We start from the raw sequence: 17,003 nt of genomic DNA on the forward strand, positions 1-17,003 counted from the left end.
ATTCACTTTAATTGGCATTAAATCATAGTCACACAGAGAAAATTACATTAAAAAAAATCTTTTGATTACAAAAGCTACTTAAAAACTATTTTTTAAATCTCAAAACTTAAATTAAAACATATTTTATTATAAACCAGTGGCACTGCCGGATTCAAACTGACTACCAGCCTTGTGACGTCATACAGACAACCTGTTCCAGACACCTGCAGGCTTCTTATCTACAACATTGTTCACCAGTTTGCAGCTTATCTCTAATAGCTTTGACAGACTCTTTCTCCAAATCATTGTTGTTCTTTGTAGATTACTAGCTGGTAGTTGTACTCTATTTATTTAAATCACAGTCAATTTGTCACTAATTTAAATATTTGACTTGGCATAAACTAAGTAGAATAATTATATTAAAGAATATTTCAATTTGCTTTTTAATTATTTTCTAAAAATTTATAATATAAACATATATTATAAACATATAAAACTGTAAATAGTAATTAAATTTTAGATAAAAAGATTTGATTGGTTTTTTTACGGTAATAAAAAATTACTGTAAAATATAATTTGTAAATATAGTTTCATAGTTTAAAACTGTTAATAATATATTACAATTTGATTCTTAATATTAATGAACTTAAAACTGTAAACTAATTTTACTCTAAAACTTAGTTGAAATATTTTTTCACTTAAATATAAGCCATTTTTTAGTTATCTTTTGACAAAATATTTTTTCTTGTGTCTTGAGTGAAGTTGTATTTTAATTTCATTGTATTATTTTTAAATATATTTTATTTTGATTTTAGTTATTAATGATATTAAAAATAAAACAAAAATTGTAAATTGCTTCTCCCTCAGACAGCTTGTCATGTAATGTACCACCAGGCTGGGAACGGGTGGAAAAGAAGCGCCCATCCGGGTTAACAGCAGGGAGAATTGACGTCTCGTACATATCACCAGGAGGAAAAACTGTAAGCAGCAAAGGCGATCTAGAGAAGTACATACGGAAAAAGGGTCTGAAACTGGATGTTAACGCTTTTAATTTTTCAGCTGGTGCGAAAAAGAAGGGTCGCACCATGTCATCTGCTGAAAGCTCTACAAGTCAAAGCCCTAACAGTGAAACGTCAATCACCACTCCAATTGAGAGTTTAGATGGAACTGAAAGTGTAACAGATTCCTGCATAACTCCACAAGAATCCCAATCAAACTAAAGTGATGCAGAGGAGGCTGCGCGTGATCTAACAACAGAACTCCTGACTCATACAACGGAGAAAAATAACCTTGATCGTGCAAAAGAGCTATTAAGTAAAAAATACCTCACTGATCTTACAATACAACCGTACCTAGAAATTTTGAATAACAGGTTTCTTCAAAAAAATCCTGTATTATTCTCAACCCATTGATTGTACACGGCTTAAAAAATCTGACAGATTCTTCTTTCTTAACGGAACATCACGACTTGAAATCCAAGAACGTGGTTATTATGCCAGTAGATGATTCAGAGGATCTGTACACAGTTGGCCATGGGACGCATTGGAGCACATTAGTTTACGATCGTGCAGCTAACAAGTTTTTCTACCTGGATTCAGTGAAAAACCTTAACCTACCGGCAGCGAAAATTGTAGCACAGAAACTAGCAAGTCACTTGGGTCTTGACATAGAAACCTCCGAGTTTGTGTCACTTAAGAGCCCTCAGCAGTCGAATGGCTTTGACTACGGGGTCTTTGTATGTTGGAATGTGGAATCCCTAGTTCAAGACATCACCATGGATTCAGCTTTGAACTTCGGCCTTTTGCAAAATGCCACTATTACCGCAAAAGAAGTAATAACCAAAAGATCATTAATTGCGTATGTATTATACAGCTCTTTACAAATTACAAAAGAAGAACTATATGATTTAATGATCAAAAAGCCTGGAAAACGTCATGAAGAGGGACAATACACAACCAATGTGTTAGAGAAGGGAGAAAGAAGGCAGGGAGGCGACAGTCAATGGTTCAAAGTGGCATCCTCACGGCATTATGGACAAAAGCAGCGAGGCCCAGCCAAATTTCAGTTACCCAAAAGCAATCGTTACGATTTACTAAGACCATCTAAATCTGAAAGTAACCTCAGTGCACAAAAAGAATCAGATACAGCCAACTTCAAAAATTTCCAAAAGCCCAGGACTTAAAAAAAAGTACTTAATGGTAAAAATTGCATAACAAAGACTCAAAATCATAAAAAAGTATTTTCAAGAAAATGTGTGGTAATGTACCCCAAAACAAATTTAACTATTTGCTCAGACAGCCAAGGGAAGGGCCTTGTTAATGAAATTGAAAGTATAACTGGAGGTAAGTTTAATGTTTTCGGCTATGTAAGAGCTAATGCAACTCTTGGTCAAGTCGTTGATTCGGCAATGACTCAAGAAAAATATCCAGTTGTAATCGTTGGTGGAAGTAATAACAGTCTTCAGGGTAACTGTTCCGAGATATACAAGGATTTGGAGTCTAAACTCAGTCAACTTAGTAAATCTAGGCCTGCCTTTATAACGACAATCCCAACCAGATACGACTACCCTCTTAAGCACCCAGTAAACATTCGACTGAGAGAAGTAAACAACTACATTGCTGAACTAGCTTACAGAGTAGAGAATGCACATTTGTTATGTCTGGATGACTTCAAGAGAATCCATTTCACAAGACAAGGTCTCCACCTCAACCAACAAGGAAAAGTGAAGTTGGCACATCTCATCATTCGTAAAATTTGTATCTGGCATGGTAAACTTAAAGTATACCAGGACTCTAGCCCAAAACGAACAGTTAAGAGCCCTTCAATCGAAGTTGTGGAAACAAATATGGAGTGTCTAATTGAAGAACACTACAAGGACCAGAGAGTTGGATTTGCGCACAGCATTTCGTCAGATTTTGAAGACCCTAGACAGATGAGTGCTGGCGTAGCGGTGGTTTTCAGAAGACACTTTGGGAGACCTGCAACGGTTCATTGTGTGGAAGACCATCTCGCTCAGCAGAAAGCAACCGATGGAGCTACAATCTTCAGTTTGATTACAAAGGACCACTTCTTCGATAAACCTACGGTCACCAACTATAACAAGGCTTTTCAACTTATGACTAAATACTTTTTGGCCAAAAATTTGAAAAAACTCATTTGCTCCCCAATAGGATGTGTGAGGGACAGGATTCAGCTAGAAAACTTTGCAAAGAACCTTCTTGAGTTCCGAAAGCAAACTGGAGCTCAAATAATCATTTCATCCTACTTTCAAAAATCTTACAGGGTACTAAGGAACGGTTTAAGTCATGATGAGTTCAACATCAAGCTAAAAGAGTTAATATATAGTAAAAAGGACCCTTCTCTGGAATCAGAGGAACATAGAAAATCGGCTAGTGATCTTTGCGGCCAAACACAAGCCAAAACAATGCCAGGGGAGGACAGCTATGCTGAAGCCACAAAAAATCAGAAAAGTCCAGCTGTGGATGCAAACAAACGGACTCAAGCACATCCTTCACTCTCCAGCCAAAATCTTTTTTTAGAGGAACACCATTAAGCCATGTAAACAATGAAGTTAACTTTCAAGACCATATCAAAACTGTTAGCTTAGAAATTAGTTCTAGTAATGGTGGACCCATATGTATGGAGGATCCATATGTAGAAATTTGTGAAAGCATTGTGCACAATGCTTCATTTAATGATAATTTCAATAGCTGGGATGTTACTAGGGTAATAAATAATGTTGAGAACACTCCTATTGGTATAACAATATTTCACCAAAACATAAATTCTTTAATTCCCAAAATTGATTCATTAGAAATTACAATTAACGAAATAAAACCAGACATATTAGTTATTACAGAACACAAAATGAAAATAGATGAAATTAACAGACTTAATGTCCTTAACTATAACATTTATGCTCACTATTCTAGAGATAGTATAACGGGAGGAGGTGTAATTATTTTAGCAAAAAACATTATGAAGGTAAAAAAAATTATGTTTCCGGCTATTAAATCCCTTTTAAATGATCAAATCTTTGAATTGTGTCTGGTTGAAATTCAGTTTGGAAAAATAAAAATATTGTTGCGCAATTCGTTTTAGCGCAATTTTATGGTCAGGAATATCACTTAAAAAAACAAGCACTCACAGTTAAAGTGAAATAGTTGGTGCGATGAAAAATTATTTAAATAATTTAGAATAATATCATGATGTTTAAATTAAATTTTAAATTGTGTAAAAATAAAACAATATACTAAAATATGTTATATTTATTTGATATTATAATAATAACATATTTTGAAATCTTATTCATTGAAATCTTGAATGATGCAAAATATGCAAAGTATTGTTGATGACTGGTAGAAAAGTTCTCCAGTCTACAACCGTTTGTAGAGGTTAAAACATTGTCACAAAAATATAGTTTACGAAAATAGATTAAAATGCTCATTAGTTTTATTAATCTAATCAAAGGTAATGGATGACCAAGGCAGTAGGGTTACATACAGGTAGCATAACCCTGACGTGAGTGCGGTAGTTGAAACAAACAAGTTCGTTTCAAAAGATATAAAAAGTGTTGTGGTTTGCACTTACGTTAGACCATCTATTATAATGCTTTGCCATCTAGTTTATTGAGTAATATTAAATTTAAGGCAGATGAGAGTGATATTTAATTAAACCTAATCCTGCAATTCTTGACTTTGCTAAACAAATTAATTTAAATAACTTTTTAAAATTCATTTAAAAAAGGTACAATTATAAAATATAAATAATCACCGAAACCAAAATACAAAAATTAAATATTATATATAGATCCATTTATAATTATCGTGACATAACATATAGTACTATAGGAATGTTGAGTTAACCTTTATTTCAACTTCCATTTAATGCAGCTTCTGAAATCTGACAGTGTCACAGACGTGAATTCTAGGATTTGGAGTCAACGTCCATTTGATGGGATATAAAAATATGTCGAGGAGGAATCTCATAACGAACTTATTGTATTATTAGACAACCCATTTTGCAGAGCAGAGATACCTAGACAATTTTTTATACAAATGAAGTTGGTGTTCTCATTGTCTCAACGGGTGTACAATTAAGTGCACTCATATGTTCCAAACACTATTATAAATGACGGTGGATCAACTAAGTTTTCCACTCAGCTATTGTGAGAGGCGTTAATTTAATACGAATTCTGAGTTTTCACCCTTCGTTTATTGCAGCGTTTTAAATTTAAAAAAATCACAGACTCAGGTTTCTTTGTTTTCCACACTTTTTTAAACGATGCAAGAAGTTCGTTATGAGCTGAACGCTGACAGCAGATTTAATGAGTTATGTCTGTGACAATTTCGGATATTCTGCTTTGTATTCTCGATGGAAGTGAGTAGGTTTTAATACAAAGGACATTTTTTATTCTTCTACATTTAATTTATTTCAAATTTTGTCCACATTGAAATAAATTACATGTGGAAGAATAAAAATGTCTTTTGTATTGTAATTTTGGATTTCCAAAACTGTTTTAAATAGGATATAAAGTGGAACTGGACTCAAAGTTTGTTTTGGTTTAACCCTTTGTATAAAAAATGAATTTATAGCGTACAAATAATTCCGTAAGCTAAACTACAGGTTTTAATAAATTGTTACCAATAATACAAGCAATTATATTATGGGATTCATATTTAGTTGGTAAGGGATATATCGTATTCAACGCTAAATAGGAATATATGTTCAGAAATTATACACTTAATCATTTTAGTTATTATTTCGACCTCTATGCAAGTCAAGCACCAGCGGCTTGGAAAGTTTAATTTTTCCTGCACGCGTATGTCTGTCAGAATAATATCTTGATAACAAAATGACTCATTGTCTATTAAATCTAACTTACTAAACAATCATTTTAACATGAAAGCGACATATATTGCATCTATAAATTTATAAAAACTTTTGCTGTAAACTTTTCGACGAACCATTATTTCTACATTGACACGAATTATTTCTATGGTTGTGATGGTCTGACCATGGAATTGGACTGAGCGTAATTGAAGTAGGGTGAGACAAATTCTCTTACGCCAAAAGAGGAATTCAATCTCTCTTGCAGTCACTGTTGAAAATATATGTAACTAAACATGAACTGTAGATAATATGGGTCTTAGTATATTAACATATTTTTGAACAAAATTTAATTTTTAAACCACGTTTGACTAGCAAAATTGTCTGTACACATATTTTAAACATTAGATAAACAAATTGTGTATTTGATGTATTATATTTCATTGTTATAAAGTATTGTTTGAGGTTTAATTGTACATTTGGTATATTTCTGATATACTTGTAAGTTTTAAAATGGCTAACGCTTTTACAATTTTATAAACCTTTAGGTACTTTGATATAAGAATTACATACATATATTTAATACTGCGAACCTAGTGTATTATACCAACCAATAGGCATCAAAATGACACATACGTGCAGTTGTACATTGACGTAAGGAATTAATGGTGTATCAAATATTGTAACCAATGTGGTATGCATTAAAAAAATAAAAATGAATGGATAATTTGTGCAAAGCGTTAATATCGAGAACGACTGAACCAATTTGTCTGTCTTTTCCCGAAGTCTTCACGGAAGCATAAAAGAGGTTTTTAAATGTAGATCGTAAAATTTTCTCGGAACACTTTTGAATTGAAAAACTCGTAATAATATTTGTGTTTAAATAGCTAGCTTAATCTGACGGTAAATAGCTTTTATAACTTTTATGCTATAATTTATGTTTCAGCCGAATTTATCAAAAGAGCTAACATTTCATTTCTATAAAACACTAGCTGTCTCGGATTGTTATGACATTTTTTTAACACAGGAGCGAGCTTTCTTAGTGAAAGTATTTCTGATGTAATACGATGAAGCACTGCTAACGTGGTATCATATGGAAAAGTATATATATATATATATATATATATATATATATATATATATATATATATATATATATATATATATATATATATATATATCAGGCATCTACTAATTTGCAAGCGTGGTGGTGTATATTTCTCGTTGTTATGAATTAAATTTCTGACGCACAGTTCGGGTTTTGAGCTCAAAAGCATCGATAAAGAAAATATATAGATTTACGGGTGAGAAAATCCTATTTTGATCTAAAAGCAACCCCTACAGCCCTTAGAATCTAGGACAAAGTTTGGGTATTACCAGTGCTATCATTTAAGGCAGTTTAACTGTCTCCACAAAGAAAATATATATACGTAATTCAGTTACGGCTTTCTTACTTACTTGATACTTAATAGTGTGTCCAGAAGATCTGAACTATGTTGGACATCTATAAATGCCTTTTCGGAAATTCTCCTCAGCTTAGAGCAGTGTAATATGGTTGGAAATGTGGTTAAACCTTATTTAGCTTTATCAGATCTTTGCAATGCGTCTGAGGTGGCACGTAAGATACATCTGAGTGCCTTTATTTACCTGACATGAATGTGGTTGAATTTTAATTTATTCTTACCCTATAATACTATAGAGTAAATAATGTGCGACTCTGGCCAGTAGTGGTAGATGATTCCATTAGGGGAAATTATTTTAGCCCTCTGGGGCTGCGTAGGACATAATTCCCTTTCCTGGCCTTGACTCCATCTTACACATCTCTAGTCTAAACACCAGTTAAACATCACTCCCCCCTGTATAACATTGGTAAGTGTTGTGATGTTTTGAAAATTTTGAAAAGCGCTTTTTATTGGTTGAATAACAGAATTGTTTTTATTTTTCAAAATTAAATTTTAAAAAAATTGTTTGTAACAAATTTAGTAATGCATTTTTGAAAATGCATTGGCTTCAAGCGATTCGAAACAAAAATATGTTTTTTATGAGTCTGGTATCACAAGCAAAACAGTTCGCTCTGTGGGATGACTTTTGCAATACCTTTTATGTAAAAGATAAAAAGCAGGTGCACCAAAACCTATCCCTGCACACCATTTGTTATTTACCTTTAATTTGGAAAATGAATCCTATTTTGAATTTTGAAACCTGTTTGATTTCAGTCATATAACGTCTGTAAAACCAAGCAAATTAAGTGTACTAACCAATTTTTGCTAAGAAAGTCAGTAGAGCTCTCCAGTATCAGTTTCATTGATATTGCCTTTTATAAAATCAATCAAAGCAAGTGTGATGGGTTTTTACTGCCTGAATAAAATCTGCCGGCTACACAATGTATATCCCTTCAGGTACGCAGTCATCTTGCCACAGCGAAATTTCTCAATTAATCTATAAACAACAGGCAAAAGTCAGACTCAACAGTAATTACACACCTCACATTCATATCGCCTTTTGAAAAGTAGCTTGATCTTGGAAATTTTACAGCCATCTGGAAAGATACCGCTGTGCAATTAAGTATTTATTAAATGTACCAGAGGATTTAGTATTTGATCCTGACAGGATGTAAGGTTTTTCATACTAGTCCCATCAGTGCCTGATGGTTGTGTTTGGAGTGATGCTGCTAAATAATCGGTCTAAAATGTATTTGTCTATTGGGTAAACACGATTCAGTCTTAAATGTATGTTTGGCCTATTTAAGGCTAAATGAGCGAAATAATTTCAGTCATAATTGAGGCAAGCACATTTTTATTTCGTTATATACATTTAAAAGTACATTTAATATCTCACTATTAATTTTCGGAATAAGAACCAAATTGTCATTGCTTAAAGATTATTATTTTATCGGCTGAGTTTTTACAACATCTACACTAATTGACTACACTCCAGGCATATTTAAGGTTATTATTAGCAGAAGCATTTATTTTCAGTGCCACAGTTGGGTTCTCCTTGTTACCCTATTTTAGAAAATAAATAAATGTGTAGATTATCATAACTACGTTGATCTAAAACCGTCAAATACTGTTACTCTTAATTTACTTTCAGTATACGGTTGAATTTGAATTTTTATAAAATTAAAGAGAATATACATTCTCTTGCCCTACTAAATTCTTATCGTGGTCAAATTTTTTATGGTTTCACATTTGGGTTTGCGTTTTTCCAGATGAAATAAACATATCATTGTTAGACTCTATATTCCCCGTATGAGTATTGTAAAAAAAAATCTACCTCTAGTCTACAATATTTCTCGTGGCATAATAAATTTTTCACCTCAATGAAGTAAATATACAAATACGTCAGCTTAAAATTACTACTTAGTTGGAAAAGAATATGCTTTCTTTATTTAAGCCCTATTTCCTGCATAAATGGAATAGTCTAATATAGTAAAATAAATATTAAAATACAAAATAATCATAAATAATAAATTTTCAGTTATACAAGTATAATTTTTTAGACTGTATTCTGGTAGAGAATGGCTCGCTGAAGCATATTTGTGTCCATCCACTTTTTCCACTTTAAAGTGCATGAAAAATGCAACCAGTATCGTGTAACCTTATATGCACTCACTCACACAGGTTTGTTTACTATGATAGGCTTTGTAATGGAATTTAAATAATATTTAAATGGTATAAGGTTTAAATTGCTCACATGCGATGAGTAGTAAACATTTGGTAGTAATTTTATAGTTGCGATCTCCAATGGACAACTTATCAAGAACTGTATATTAAATATTTTATAAAATTTAAATGTAATCAAATATCTCTGTCTCTTTAGAGAACTTCAGCTAAAATTGTACACTGATGTTTAGTACCAGATAACCACGGACTACGTCTCTTAAAAAGTGTAAAATGTTTGAATTTGCAATTTTCTACTATTTTGAGTCGCCTTTTCTGCTCTTGCCTTCATCGAAACATCCCCAGGACTTCAACGGATGTATTAAAAAGAGTTAGCCAAACTGTTCCAGCCATTTTTGAGATTCGCGCTTTTAATTACTCTATTTTAAAACTCACATTACAGAAAAAAGTTGTGAATGTTTGTAAAGAAGCTACTCGAAACTGGTTGGATTGGTTCAAATTGTAATATGGCATTTTCAAACTGCGGGTAAAACTCAAGTATGGCACGGGAAACGTCTTAGGTCGAAAGTAGATTACAAAAGGTGGTTTAATAAATTAACATATATTTCTTTACCGGCTTATGTTGATATGATGTATATGACTTATTGACAGGGGTAACAGGGCTAAATCAGCTGCCTCCTAGGAAACGTAATTAATTCGATTCAGATTTTTTCTTTGCACGTATGCTTTAAACGTTGTATTTCAAAGCTTTTATTTAATAAACAGTTTTATCTTCATATGGAATAGTAAAAAATCTCATGTAATTTATTAAAACAGAAAAAAACAATAGCAGTAGGGTTCAGGAATATAAAAAGCAGGTAGCAAAAAACGAACATATTATGTAGAATCTTTTGAACTTCAACAAAAAACTGTTTCTCATTCACTAAACTTGAATGAAACTGCAAACTCTGTTCCTTCTAATTATGTCATCTGCATTACTCAGCACCAACATCACCAGCAGCACATTGTTTGGATTACCGCAGTTTGGCGAAGTCAGCGCTTATTCTTTGTTTGAAGGTTATTTTTGACGATGGAATATTGTGAAGGAAACAGTATTTTTCCGAACATTTGCCATCGTTCAGTGAAACAATAAATCAGTAACACTACGTTTCGAGATCTGCAATCTGATCTCTTCTTCAGGTAAAGAACTAACCTAATACATAATTACAAACTAGTTTAAAATAAACAAATCTTACCAAAGCGTTGTGGCACGCCTAAGTCAGGAATCACAACCTACATGTTGTTTGTCAACTTCACTAACTCTATAAACATGCACTTAATAAAAAACTATACAAAACGCTAATCATTAAAACAGAACTACGGAACACAGGTCACAATACGTCTTCATTCGTATACTAACCACCTACGAATGACCAAAGGGGCTAGCCAATGGTAATCGTGACGGCAGACTAAAACAAGATGGCGGAAATAAAAAGTTTAGTAATAAAAACAAAAAAAAATTATCTTTATTACTCCGTGGATGTTAAGGCGGACTTTGTATGATCTTGGCGGGTTCTAAAAGATGATCTTTGCCTTTTCAAAATACTAATGTAGAACATTATGTAGAACAAGTCGTGTTTAACTTATATTACTTTGCAAGTTAATTTGCTTAGTTGCGCATTTTAAAGTATGTTATAATTGATACTTCTAATTTTACTATCGCAATAAACTCAGTGCTCTACAGTGATTACAAAACTTGAAATAAGAAGTTCAACTTTTAAGCTAACTAAGCACTTTCAAGAGTATTAATGTAAATTAATTTTAAACGGTAATTAAATAACTGAACATATTATTTAAAGATAAAATGAAATATTTTACTAAAACTTAAAAGTAGACTATAGTAGACAATAATTTTGTAGACCTAATAACGCAATATATGTACTGACATTTAATGTCATGGGATTCTTAAATATTGGAGTGATTTCTATCATAAGATATCTGAACCGGTTAACCCAATATATTTTCAAAGATTTAATAAGTATTGATATGAGAAATATTTCAAGACCTCATTGTAAATAACAGGAAATGAATTCGATCATCTCTGGAAACATCGGGTTACCAGGCATGAAATTCCTTGGCAAAAAATGTGTATTTTCTACTATATTTTTAAACACTAGAAAACTCAAACAAGATGAGATTGTAGCTGGCTTTAAAACTTGCTTATACTAGATTACATCAATTATAAATTACATTCTATAGATAAAAAATAATGTATCGTAAATTTGACCATTAATTTTTTTCCATTATTCTCTCAGGTTACTGAAATAAAAAGAATGATTTTTATAGATTCTAATAAAGTAGGCCTTCAAGGCCAATCAATGTGGTACCTTAAAAATTACGTAAAATTGAGTAAGTTAATGCAAACTTAATAAATTATGACGAACTTATAAATAAAATATACACCACAGTCTGAAACAGTCCAAGTGGCCTTCGCTTACCGTAGTATTGTCCCGGACGCTAGGTAAGGATACCTCAGCTAATTCCTGTATGTTTTTACAACCTGTGCAGCTATTCTGCACAAATAAAATTTCGAAGCGTCTTGGTGACACAAATTTACTTGTAACTCATACGGTATTCTAAAGTATATATCTTTTCCTTCTGAAATACTTGCCCTAATAATACTAAGTGCTTAATATTTGTAGTGTATTATTATATGAAGTAATTTAAGAAATGTTATGTTCAAGTAAAATAATAAATATTATTTGTAATTAAATCTTCTAAAATTAGCTTAATAATACCGTTTATAATGTTATCAGTTTGCCTTACGCGTTATTTGGTCAATTTACATGCAATACGATACATTCAGAAGATTTTCGCCATTAAAAAAAAATTATTGCTTTTTATTAGTTAACTGTTACGTGAAAAACTACGATTAAGAATTGTATTTGCAAAAAACAGAAGACCTGGGAATATACGCGTGATTTATTAGTTAGCGAACGCCAAGCATTTATTTAATGTTTATGTTTTTCACGTAGCTATAAAGGATGTTTGGCACAGTAACAGTATCTACCAGTAAATCACTCACTGTTTCGCCGGCCAATATCAGTTTCTAGACAGTGACAAGGTACCGGTTATTTGAATGCCAACCACACAGTGTTGTCTTTCTTTGTTATTGCTTAATAAATGTATTTAATTGACTTATACTTTTCCTCACTAAATTATTCAAAACATTAAAAACTTAAAGTATACATCTAATGGTCCTTAGTAAGCTTTTAAATGTGTACTAATGATAAAAAATAATATTAGTATACAACATAGGTTTAATAATAATTCGGTAGTTTTAATCGTCTATAAATATTAAGAGCGTACGTAAACAAACACACTCACACATATTTTAATATTATTTCAAGCTCCTTTATTTTAATGTTATTTAAAACTCAAACAGTTGTTTTTGTCATTTATATTAAGGCCACTTTACTGGATTTAATTGCTTACTCCTTATCAACAAGCAATAAATTAAAAAAATAATTTTGATTATTTTATAAGCTTTATATTATTTATTTACATGAAAGGTACGGAGATACGATGTAAACTAATAAATTGTAGTACAAATAATATTTTTATGTTACCATTATTTTATTTTTGCTTTCTGATTGTGGTACTAAAGTTGCAAGACCTGGGAGTAGGTAGAAGCCTAGTAATCATACAGACCAGAGTATTTCTCTCTAGAGTGTACGCATCGAAAGAAGGAACAGCTAAATGTCCTTAATTTTTTGATGCTCTGTATTAAGACGTAACGTGTTTCCTATCAACGCTAATCTACTGGGAAGATTGATTTATTATTAATGAGGATTGTATCTCTTATTTTCTTTCCGGGGTTTATGGTTTTCACATGTAACGACCATGTAGTACAATTAATAAAAATAAAATACGTAGTTAACCTATAATACAACTAGTAAAAATATTAAAGTAAAGATTAACTCTCATTGAATAGTAATAATAGCAATTTTAACTGAGCATTTCATTACTTAGCAGTAAGCTTAAATGTTTTGGTTCACAAACTCGACTTCCTCAAAGAGGAGATGTCTGTATTTGTAAGACAATATGTGTTTCGCGGCGTTGTTAAGTTCTTGTGAAGTAAACTTTGTTCATCTTAACATCACGGGGTGACAACAACACTGCAATCCGGTTCGGTGCTCTATATTTAGCTAAAACCAAACTTAGACTATTAATTCGTTTATATTCTGAATACATTTTATCAAAGATTTGGAAGAGTTATTTCAATACGTAATTATAATAAAAAGTAGAGAAATTAAGGGTTTTATTGGTTATTGACTTATTGACTATTATTCGATATTGACTTATCGAAGTAGAAAAAAAATTGTATAAGTTATATAAGGTATTTCAAAGAATGATTCCTGCTATAACAATGTTAATATATGTATATGTATAGCAATATGTTATAGTAAGAGAATAAACATTTATTTCTTTCCTTCGTATTAGACAAAATTTAAATATTTTATGAGCTGTTTTTACTCAAAACTTAGGAGTATTATTTAGGTTTATTTAAAAATTAATGCAATCATCTAATTATTAATAGCAATAAACATCCGTAATAATTAGTCCAAAAAGGAAAACTTAAACTCTCTTTGTTATTATTTCATAGTTGCATAAGTACGGTAGCTGTTCTTTGCTTCTTTTTTTTGTGTCAGCCAAAGAGGGATGTTAAAGTTTTGATACAACTTGTTTTCCAAAAACATTCCTTTGCCGCTGACACAGTGCATGGTTTTAAAACGTACTGTTAGTAGTAGCGCACATGGTGGTAAATATAAAAACATTAAACACCTCTATCTCATACAAAATCTTTCTGAGTTCCTTTAGATTATGATAACCTCCTCTTTGGGAAGAAAACCAATCTCTACGATTAAAAGCAGGTACTAATTCATTACGTGTGTATAGTATTCGAATCTTTATTCTTCTGACATGTTTTAAGTTTTAGTTTAGAGAACTCCCTGACATGAGAATCGTATAAAAACAATAATAGAAATAATCTATAGATAATTTTAAAATGCTAGCTATGTTTTGTCTCAGAATAAATTTATTCTGAAAAACTAAGGAACTGATTTTATTGCTTCGATAAATTGTATAATTTAAGTATCCTAAATATTTTTATACATGTTATTATATATAATCGCCTATTAGTACATGAATTTGAGAGGCAATGATATTTTTAATGTTAAAATACGACCACTGTATTAACATATCATCATTGGTAAACGTTAAAGAGAAAATTATCATGCATATCAAACAATCAAATACTACAATTATAATTTTAAAAATATTAAATTTTTTTTCAATACAAATTTAATTGTTAAACTAATATGTACTGTAATTAGGTTATATGTATAATTACTATTAGGAGTTCACCACTTCACGTGTCTTACACTTATACTGGCTTAGTTGTGGTATTATATAAAGTTTTAGAACTGTAGCGCAATTTCATTCTTGATTTATTTTGCGGGCAAACGGGAAAAGAGACAGTCATGCGGAAAGAAAATGCATGAAATTTCCTGCAGCCAATATAGTTGTAATTAAACCACCACATAGGTTTTTATTCTTCGTTTGAAGTTTTTTATCGACGATGGAATGATTGTGAACTAAGGAGGATTTTTCCGGCCATTTGCTATCGTTCAGTGATAAAAAAATCAGTAACACAACTTTTCGAGGTCTGCCATCTCATCTCTTCTTCAGGTAATAAATAACCTAACACATAACTAAAAACCAGATTTAAAGAAACAAAACGTACCAGAGCGTTCTGACACGAATAAGTCAGGAATTACAAGTACCAACGCATACACACACATAAACATACACGCACACAAACACACACACACACGCACACAAAACCAAGTTGTGTGTCGACTTCACTAACTTTAAAATTACTCACTAACTAATTTTTTATCACTAACCTATTATGTAGAAATGAATTTACACTCAGACTTTAAAGCGTAAGGATAAAATAATTTGAATATCCTTACATGATCAGATACAATTTGTATAAAAATCAGTAATACAACGTTTCGAGATCTGAATTCTGATCTCTTCTTCAGAACTAACGTACCACATAACTACAAACTAGATTAAAATAAACAAACATGCCAGAGCGTTGTGACACAAGTAAGTCAGAAATCACAACTACCAACACACACCCACACACACACACACACACACACACACACACACACACACACACACACACACACACACACACACACACAAAACCAAGTTGTGTGTCAACTTAATTAACTTTAAACCTACTCAATACATTATTTTCGTATTACTAACTTATTATTTTTTATTCAGAAATCAATTAACACACTTTAAAGTGTAAGGATGAAATAATTTCAATATACATTAACAAATAATGCGTTCATGAGGTCATGTTTCTTATCAGTTTTCAAAAAATAAAACTTCCAGTTATTGAGATAGTGTAATACAAAACGGCATTGATCGGTAATTATAACTTTTCACCTACTTTTACCAATTTTCTTCGTTTTACTCAAAGAATATATATGTTAAATGATAAAATTTCATGTTATTTCTTTGTGTATGTTTAAACTTTTATTTATTTATTGCTTGCTTTAATAGTTACCATCATACTTACCCCTTAAATAATCCCCTATGTCTGTATGATAATATCCCTAACATATTTCAATATGTCTTACAATCTCTAAGAAAATTTAAAACAATAAAATAATCATTTATTAATTTCATAAAGTAAGATGATACTAGTCCATTACTATGTGCATTAAACAATGACAGCTAATATTTATTTATTGCAAAACAAAGTAATGAAATATAAACTGCAAAAAACATCGTAAATAAAAATATGTATTTGTGAGTGATATTTCTATATAAAAAATTCCCACGTTTTATTCATCGATTTAGGTAATGTGCATACCCACTGCAATTTCCTGCAACATATCCATTGAGTTCATTTTGTGATAGAGTATCACACAATGAAACATAATATCTCCCCACAAACATCGAGACAGTTTGGAATTTATCATAAATTTAGGAAGAATATTTCTGGAGGTTACTTATACAAATATTTCTGTTAAAAAAGTGCAATATATATTGTTTTACTAACAAACAGTAATTCAAAGATACATTTAGAGTCCAACGTACATTCAGCAACATATTGTTGTTATCCTGAATCGGTACCAGGTCAGTAGAGCAGAGGCAAATTATTGCAGGTACATTAAAAGTAACCCAACCGCAATATGCTGCAGTATTAAACGTTGTATGGTGCATGCTATTGTTACAAGAAACGTTACCAATATCTAGGATATTATTTGAAACATATGACGTTTAATATTTATCAAGAAAATATTAACCTTTAAAGCTCTTTTATAAGCATGTCATAAATAAGTGAATTCGTATTTCCCTCTATATTAACTTATTTGGACTTAAAAGCAGTTTAAATCAGATGTTTATCTATTTTTCTGCAAATGGAAAAGAAATATATTGAACAATATTATCTATTAGTTATATTGCTATGCCTTTGTGTGTTTTCCATATAATTATAAGCTA

The sequence above is a fragment of the Homalodisca vitripennis genome, chromosome 8 (assembly GCF_021130785.1).
Source record: "Homalodisca vitripennis isolate AUS2020 chromosome 8, UT_GWSS_2.1, whole genome shotgun sequence".
Lineage (NCBI taxonomy): Eukaryota > Metazoa > Arthropoda > Insecta > Hemiptera > Cicadellidae > Homalodisca > Homalodisca vitripennis.